The sequence below is a fragment of the Lotus japonicus genome, chromosome 1 (assembly GCF_012489685.1).
Source record: "Lotus japonicus ecotype B-129 chromosome 1, LjGifu_v1.2".
Classification (NCBI taxonomy): Eukaryota; Viridiplantae; Streptophyta; class Magnoliopsida; order Fabales; family Fabaceae; genus Lotus; species Lotus japonicus.
In genome coordinates this window covers 106,539,717-106,548,937 of record NC_080041.1, presented here as the reverse complement: position 1 = coordinate 106,548,937, position 9,221 = coordinate 106,539,717, and the positions used below count along the sequence as shown (strand labels likewise).

At 36.3% G+C, this 9,221-nt stretch overlaps 1 long non-coding RNA gene across 4 annotated transcripts; it reads right to left on the bottom strand.

Annotated features, from left to right (window-relative positions):
* Positions 1 to 1,704: 1,704 nt before the first annotated feature.
* Positions 1,705 to 6,009, bottom strand: LOC130728890 (uncharacterized). 4 transcript variants are annotated; one of them, XR_009015813.1, is made up of 3 exons: positions 5,867 to 6,009; positions 3,792 to 3,835; positions 1,705 to 3,709 (listed from the first exon to the last, which is right to left on the bottom strand). It is a non-coding gene; the product is annotated as an uncharacterized LOC130728890 (long non-coding RNA). The 4 variants fall into 4 exon arrangements; XR_009015814.1 differs by lacking the exon at positions 5,867 to 6,009 and adding an exon at positions 3,979 to 4,300; XR_009015815.1 differs by lacking the exon at positions 5,867 to 6,009 and having other exon boundaries at positions 1,705 to 2,601; positions 2,718 to 3,709; positions 3,792 to 4,290.
* Between the last annotated feature and the right edge of the window lie 3,212 nt (positions 6,010 to 9,221).

Genomic DNA, 9,221 nt, shown 5'->3' with positions numbered 1-9,221 from the left:
ACTTTTCATACTTAGATTCATTTCTACAATCAGAGGCATCACAGGCAACAATTTCTTCTAACTTAGCAATCTGGTTCTTAAGCACAGAGTTAGAATTGATCAAGGCATGATTATCATTTTTCAAATCAGAGATAATTTTCTCATGTTCAGAAGGAGTCTTGGAAACAGCAGATAAGTTCTTTTTCAGCTTCTTATGCTTAGACAATAAGGAGTTATACTTATCCATAATATCAGACAATGCATGTTTCAGTTCAGAGGTAGAGAAAGAAGCGAATACCTCATTTTCATCGTCTGAGTTAGGATCTCCTTCTGATTCTGAGTCAGAGTCAACAGCTCCCTTTGACTCTGCTTCCTTGTCTTTGACAATAGCCATGAGTCCTTGGACTTCACCATCAGAGTCAACATCCTCTGACTCTGATTCATCAAATGTCACCATCAGACTCTTCTTTGTCTTGAAGTGCTTCTTTGGCTTCTTGTCCTTCTTCAATTTTGGACAGTCACTTTTGTAGTGCCCTGATTCTTTGCACTCAAAGCATGTGACTTCCTTAAGTGAGGACTTCTTCTGACCTGAGGATTCAGACTTTCCTCTTGCCTTTCCAGAGCCTTTGTATTTGCTCTGCCTGTGCTTCCAGATGCGATTGAGTCTCTTGGAGATCAGAGTCAGCTCATCTTCATCAGAATCTTCTGACGCTTCTTCAGATTCCTCTTCTTCAGCTTGAAGAGCTTTTGACTTCTCAACCTTAGCCTTTTCAGATTTAGATTTCAAGGCTATGGACTTTTTCCTTAGATCTTGCATCTCTGAGCGCTTCAACTCATGGCATTTCAAAATGCTGATGAGTTCTTCTAAACTCATATTCTCAACGTCTCTCGTGAGCTCTATTGAAGTCACCAAAGGCATCCAACTTTCAGGAAGACACCTGATGACCCTTATGACATGATCTTTTGTTGTGTAGCTCTTGTTGAGAGGTCGTATGCCAGCTACAAGCAACTGAAATCTGGAGAACATTTCTTCAATGGACTCATTTGGCTCCATGATGAAGGATTCATACTTTTGGATCAAAGACAATGCCTTTGATTCTTTGACTTTCTTGTTTCCTTCATGAGACATCTTCAGAGATTCGAAAATGCCTTTTGCAAACTCACGATCTGTAATCTTCTGGTACTCTTCATAGGAAATAGCACTTAGAAGAATTGCTCTTGCTTTGTGATGTTGTGAGTACAGCTTCTTTTGATCTGCAGTCATCTCTGACCTTGGGATCTTCTTGCCATCTGCATCAACTGGACGCTCGTAGCCATCCACAATAATATCCCAAAGATCTGCATCGAAACCCAGAAAGAAACTTTCCAATCTATCTTTCCAATATTCGAACCTTTGACCGTCGAACATAGGAGGCTTTGCATTGTAACCATCTCTTTGAGTTTCACTGGTGGTGGCAGCCATTGTTTTTCACACCGGCCCGGATCACTGAACACTGTTAGGTGTGGTAATCAGAACTTGCGCTCTGATACCAATTGAAGGTATGAAAAACGGTAGAAAGGGGGGGTTTGAATAACGTTTTCAGTATAAAACTTCCACCTTAAAGATTTTGACAAATCTTTCGAGAACTTAAGTGCTAAAGATAAGAGATAGAAAAGCACACAAGGATTTTATCCTGGTTCACTTGATAAATCACTCAAGCTACTCCAGTCCACCCGTTAAGGTGATTTCTTCCTTCTTAGAATGAAGGCAATCCACTAATCAGGTAAGAGTTACAACTGCACTTGAAACCTACAAGTGACTAACAATTACACTGACTTAGCTCACACTAAGATTCACTCTCTTAGTATTCTCTAGGATCCGATCAACCTTGATCTCCTAAAGGAACTAAACAAACTGTTTATCAAAGAATTGTTTACAAGAGATTTGCTTCTAAAAAGCTAATAGTAAACTCAATGAATTTCAGATGAAAGAAAACTTAGAAGATTTTGAATATGTCTTGCGTATGTGAATGCTTCTAGCCGTTTCTTTCAGTCTTCAGCCTCTTTATATACTCCAAGGATTAGGGTTGAGCGATGCATGGGAAATGCTACCGTTGGAGGGCAGTTCTGGAAAATCCAGCTTCTGCTGTGGCTGAGAACGTTAGGTAGGTCGTCAGGAAGGTACAGTTGCTTTTGTACTTGGATAGCGACGCGACCTTTAAACCTAGGAGACTTCTGATCAGGGGAATGCTTCATATTGGAACTTGTGAAGCCGGTTGATCAGAGTCAGAGGGAAAGCCCAGATCCTCTGACCATTGTTTCTTCTGATTCTGAACTCAGAGGGAAGAACATGGTCTTCAGAGTATCTTGCTTCTGGACATCAGAACTTCACTAATCAGCTTCTGGATCTTCAGAGTCTTCTACACCATCAGAATATCTGAGCCTTCAGTGTTTCTTGGTTATCAGACTTTCTGGATCTTCAGAGCTTCTAGTGACTGAGTCCTCATCAGAGTTTGTATAGCTTCAGAACTTCTGAAGCTTTTCCACTGTTCATACTGAACATGGTGAATGCGAAAGCGTTGCTTGGGTCACTCTTTATACACAGTGCTTCTGATTTGTGTGAGATTGAGTTGAGGTCAGAGCCTGTAAATAGCACACTCAGAAAAACACGTTAGAGTACCACAATTGTTCATATCAAAAGGTTAACTTGTAATCATCAAAACATAGAGTTGTACTACTAGATCAAAACTTGATCTTACACCAGGTGTACGAGGGTGAGAGAACCAGAAGCCGGGACAACTACTTGTTGGGTGAATTTGAGCTTTCTGGAATTCCTCCTGCTCCAAGGGGTGTTCCTCGTATCAATATTCGCTTTGCAATTAATGAAAATGGTATCTTGGATGTCTCTTCTCAGGACGAAACTACTGGAAAGAACAACAAGATCACTATTACAAATGACAAGGGCAGGCTCACGAAGGAGGAGATTGAGAAGATGGTGCAGGAGGCGGAGAAGTACAAGGTTGAGGATGAGGAGCACAAGAAGAAGGTCGATGCCAAGAATGCCTTGGGGAAGAAGGTGCAAGAGGCGGAGAAGTACAAGGTTGGGGATGAGAAGCACAAGAACATGGTCCCTGCCAAGAATGGCTTAAGGAAGAAGGTGCAGGAGGCGGAGAAGTACAATTCTGCAAAAGATGTTCCAGAGCATGGTACTTCTCATACAACACTAAGCCCAAGTTTACACTCCTTCCCTTCTGGAAACTTTGGTTATTATTTCAACTCTACGAAAAATGCTTCAAAGAAAATTATAGAGGCACTAAAAGATGAAAGTTGTTGCGTAATTGGATTGCATGGAAAGAAAGGCTCTGGTAAAACATCTTTAGTGAAAGTTGAGATAGATGAGTATGAAAAGATTTTTTGTAGAGTTATATTTCCCACAGTTTCCATTAACCAAGATATCAAGAGCATTCAGGAGGGAATTGCTAGCTCATTGAACGTGCATTTTGAAAGTGATGACAGTGATGGCATGAGAGCAATGAAAATAATTTTGGCATTAGAAAGGAGGGATAGAACTACTCTGGTCATCTTGGACAATTTTCCGACAAAGTATCAACCGCAGGAATTAGGCATACCTTATAATAGCAAACAATGTAAAGTTCTTTTAACCACACGTGATAAGGCAGACTGTGTCTTGATGAGATGTGATTGTTCCATTTCTCTTGATCCCTTATCTAATCTTGAAGCTTTGACACTGCTGCAAAAACTTTCTGGTATTAACGCCCAATCTGATCTATTTGAAGTGGCACAGGAAGTTGCTTCTAAATGCAATGGCTTACCTGGATTAGTTGAAAAGGTGGTGACTTCCTTGAAAAATAAATCTCTGAAAAAATGGAAAGAAACATTAGTCAGTCTAAGCCACTCAACTGCCCGCTGCCAAATTTTTATTAGTTTTAGAGGAATTGATACTAGGGAGATATTCACAAAGCATCTCTATGACGCTTTGTGTAAGGAAGGATTCCAGACTTTCAAAGATGATCAATCATTGGAGGATGGATCCCCAATTGAGGAACTTCTTGGAGCTATTGAAGAGTCAAGGTTGGCAATTGTTGTTTTGTCTGAAAACTTTGCAGACTCCAAATGGTGTCTTAAAGAACTTGTCAAGATTCTTGACTGCCGAAGGAGGAAGAAACAATTGGTTTTGCCAATATTTTATGAAGTGGAACCAACCAACATAAGGCATCTAAAAGGCAGGTATGGTGAAGCTATGGCCAAACATGAACAAAAGTTAGGAAAAGACTCTCAGGCAGTCCTAGAATGGACACAAGCTTTGAGTGATATTTCCTACTTGAAAGGAGAGCCTTATGAAGGGTATGTATTAAACATTCAATTACTTTTAGTTTAATTCCATATTACTAAATTTTTTAAAAGTTATTTTTGCACATTTTTATTCTTTTATTTTTTAAATTACCATAAAAAGATATTTAACGTACTATATAGTATATGTTTGTATTGCTATTCAATAAATTTTCAAATTTGCACCAAAGAAAAACAAATAATATGGGATTGTATCACATTTTACAGGACAAGAGATCAATTTATCGGTAAGATAGTAAGATTCGCCTGTAATAACAGACATCGCTTGCATATACAAAGCATGTATATGAACTAAATGAAAGACTTCAGCTTCTCTTACGGGGAGTGCAGCACAGGAAAGAGCTTGTCGCAAATGGTTATGGGTGATAAATTGATTTGGTTGTAATTTAATTTGGGAAAATGCTGTGGGGCACGACCTTGGGCCTCGTGCACCACGCACGAAGCACTTTCTGGCGGTTTAACACCGCCAGAAACCGTAGCTTTTATTTTTTTTTTGACAGTTGTAGTCAAAACCGCCACAAAATAACTCTCGTGCATCAGTCGTACCTCTTTCTCCGTACCATATAGCATTGCTCTTTAATTTGCACATTTTTTATATATTATTTACTCATATAATAAATTTGTTGGAGGATAGTAGTTTTTAAAGTGAGTTCTTTTCTTTAAATAATAAATTTATAGGAAGATGGTCTGTGTGGTGGACTGCGCGAAACTTCTCTCTTCTCTTGATAACGCTAACAACTTGCATTTTGCGCATGTTCTTCACCGTAATTGGAATATTAGTTTGAGGTTGGTGCATCGTGAGTGCAACGCTCATTCAGATTTTCTGGCTAAGATGGGTACCACGTCTGTTCCTGGTACTCAAAGTTCTTGAGGCCCCTTCAAGATCGGAGATCCTGTTGCTAAAAGAGTCTCAATGAGTGTTGTAGTTTCTTTCGTTTGTCTTTGTATCTTTCCGATGTACGGAAAAAATGATATACCTACTTTATATTTGTTTGATTTAAATTGTATTTTAATTTGAACTCACTGAAAAGTCTAAAATTTTAAAGTGCATACGTTAGCTGATGACTTACTAATTAACTAAAGAGAATTTAATTTTAGGCATCCTTTCCTTATTTGTTGGGTTGGTTCATGCGCGCACAAACGAACACTGGTTGCAACAGCAGGGAACGATGACCAATAGAATCAGACACTTAGCTACATCCGCACGCAAAAGGAATGTGGTTCTGGTTGAGCCTTTCTCTCCTTTATTAGTCAAAGGGGCGCGAGACGTTTGCGGAGTCTGTACCTTCCATACAACCACAGGACTGGTCGTTCTTGTGCAGATCCCGCTCCTAAACATAAGGGATAAGGGAAGGTGGTCGAGCCTATCATATCAAAAGGGACGTTCCACCCGCCCGATTCAACCGACTCTTTGATAATAAGAAGGCTAGAGCAGATCAGAATGTCTCGCTAGAATAGTTATAATCTAATACTAAAATTACTATATAATAATGGTGAATTTTGTGGTACCAAAAATTATTTTGAGTGTGATATATACCTGCATTAAGTGGCTCAGTAGATTATTGTCATGTGCGATAGGGTTTTGGCCATCGATGCTTATTGATGATAGAGAGGGAGACATCTGAAGATTTTGCCCAGCGAACAATGGTGCAGGTTCTGACGCCTCTGCATAAGAATTGTCTGAATGATTACTTTGTAGATATGATAATACAATTAGCATTTAAAATTTATAAGAAAATATCAATACAAGTAACGTTGACTCAACTATAACATGTATGACATAACATGCACACAAAAAAACTATAACATGTATATTTATTGATACACATTATTTATTGGGTTGAGTAGGGGGGTCCAGGGGTCGATTCTTGGCGAGTTCAATTTATTTTTCCGATGTACCAAAAAAAACTATAGCATGTATATTTATTGATAAACATTATTTTAAGTATTACATATTAATCTTTTCCATAAAAAAAAAAAGTATTACATATTACATATTAATCTTAAAGTACACCTTAACAAGATTATAATAGTGAAGGCGTTATTTCATTGGAAGCATCCTCTTCGTTCAATTATTGAGTACTTGGAGCATTCTTTGAACCTTCAAAAGCAAGATCCATGCGGACTTGAAAGTCTAATTAACTTCACCAAAAATTTTTAAAAAATTGAGGAAATATTATTGAAGCTATATTTAACAAATCCAGCCAGCTAAGTTGATAGCATGGTTTGCATTTGTATATAATAAATTTCGAAGACTTCAAGAACCTATAACTGCATTTCTTAAATCTAAAGTCGATCCATAAAAGTCGCTAAAATTAATCAACGAGGGCAAGTCCATAAAAAAATTGACGTAAATTAACATGAGAAGTCTACTAGCTTCTGCAGATTCATCTCTATCTTGTTTTGTTTAAATATTGGTTTACATTTGATTTCTTTTCTTTAATTTGGGTCTTCTCATCACTACAAGAAATAAGCTTATTTCTTCAAAAAAATTACTATAAATTTTCCTGCTGATTTTATGTTTTCATGTGAATTTCAAATTTGCATGAAAAATCGCAAGAAATGTCAAATATTCTTATGAACTTTTTCACGAAAAAAATTTATAGTAAATATTTGTAGGAAATTATATCTATGGATTTTCTTGCAGATTCTTCCTATTTTTTTTCCTGCAGACTTTCCTACAGTTTTTTCCAAATTAATTTAGCTACAGAGTAATATCTTATTTTCTATAGATTTTCTACAACTTTATTTATGAATTTTCCTACAACTTTTCCAATAGATTTTCCTGTGACCCAACACATTATATATATTTGCTATGAATTTTCTTATAGTTTTTTTCCTGCAGATTTTCCTACATATTTTTCTAATTGATTTTAGTTATACCTACAGTTTTTCATGTGGATTTTCCAAAAAATTATTTTACTCTAAATTTTATGAATCACTAAAAAAAGTGTTATATTGTGGGGTTTTAGTTCCCTAAGTGAACTCTCAATCCTCTTTGAAGAAAGAAGAGAATAAACTCTTGCTCTTCTTTGCTCGCTCTCTTCTAGAGAAGCCACTAGAAACAACAAATACCCTTAGGAGGAATTAGGGATTTGTTGTTTCTAGTGAATTTTCTTTCCAAGTCTTTTTTTCAAAAATGAAATATATATATATATATATATATAAATATATATATAGATAAATTTGACAAGTATCTCTGTTTAACATGAGTACAGAAACTAAACCTACATTATAACAAAAACCCTCCAAAGACCCTCAAAAACCCCATCAAGCATACAAAACAACCCCTAACGTACGTCAGCCCCCCACTATTAGGAATTTTCATTATTTAATGGGTATGGAAATTAATCAATAAATATTTTTTCTATTTTCTTTTGTTTGATTATTTAACTGATAATAATATTTTTGGTATTCACATTTAAGCTTATCTATTTCACACATATTGCAAATCTGCATTTGATTAAGATGCGTCATTGCCTTTTTGTGTAGAAATTCATTTGATTTTTCTCTATTTTCAAACATATTATATTATATACAATAATTTCTTGATATATTAAACCCATAACTATATTTATAACTTCTTGATTATTTTTTGTCATTCTTATAAGTGTACTCCAATTATTATCGTGGATTGATGTTAAAAATTTCTGCACATTTCCCATGAAACATTATTTTTATACCTTCTTGTTTAGTATTGTTCATATATTCTTCCTTTATCCTCTCCTCTCCATGTTGAAAATGGTTTTAATAGAATTTTAGGATACTTTAATTTTTTCGTATTATTTCTTTTGGTTTTAGCATAATTTCTTCTAGTTCTACTGAAAAAATCATTTTACAAGCGAATCATTTATGATGAAGAGGATGAGCTTTAAGAGAATAATTCAGAGTTCTTGCAGGGTGGAACCATGCAGTACCAAACACAAGATAGATCTTCCAAAGAATAAGGCTTTTTTCGATAAGTCAATTCATTTGGGACCCCACGCATCCACTCTTTTTTCTATTTAAAGATCAGTCTTTTGTCTCTGTGTTTTCACATCGAGAATTAGTGGCGTTCATTTTACATATTGTGGCATTTTAAAACCGCCACTAAGCGTTTACCCCACCACCTTCTCGGATGCACAACCGTATTTGTGACGGTTTATACCTAACCGCTGGTTTTACATGGCTTAGGACCCCCACAAAATGTTTTAACGAAAACCATACTATTGGTTTTAAATTCATGTTCTTTTTTGTTTCAACAATTAAATTGTCTCCAAATTGTATTACTATAAAATTAATGTAGGGATGTGACCATTAAATTCCCTACTAAATCATATTACTAAAACTTTATCCAAACCCTACTATTATTTAAAGGATTTACCAATCAAAATGCACTACAAAAATTTGGAAGTTTAACGTCATTGGATTAGCGGCGGTTACAACCGACGTTAGTCCTAAAATAAGACTAGCGACGATGGCAACCTACGTTAGTCCATTATCATAACAATCATCTAAAAAATTGGTTTCACGGCGTTTTGAACCGCCACTAGTGCTTAGAACGTATTTAGTGGCGGTTGTGCTGACGGTTGCCTTTTTTCGCTGCTAGAATGCTTTGTGACACCAAATTTAATGTTAGTTGTTGAGCCCGCTTGAGCCGTCGCTAAACCATTTAGCAGCGATGATATAACCGCCGCTAAGTCACCGAATTTTTGTAGTGATCTGAAAAATTAAAAACTTATTGAGTTAGCGGCACTTAATACATTACATCCTGTACAAACAAATCTTCCCTAGCAACAAAAATACAGTAGTATCTTAAGTCATCTTAACTACAAATACCACTAATCTAAACACACACCCCAATACAAAATATCCATCATGATTTCCAATCCAAAATTCAAAAATCACATAAA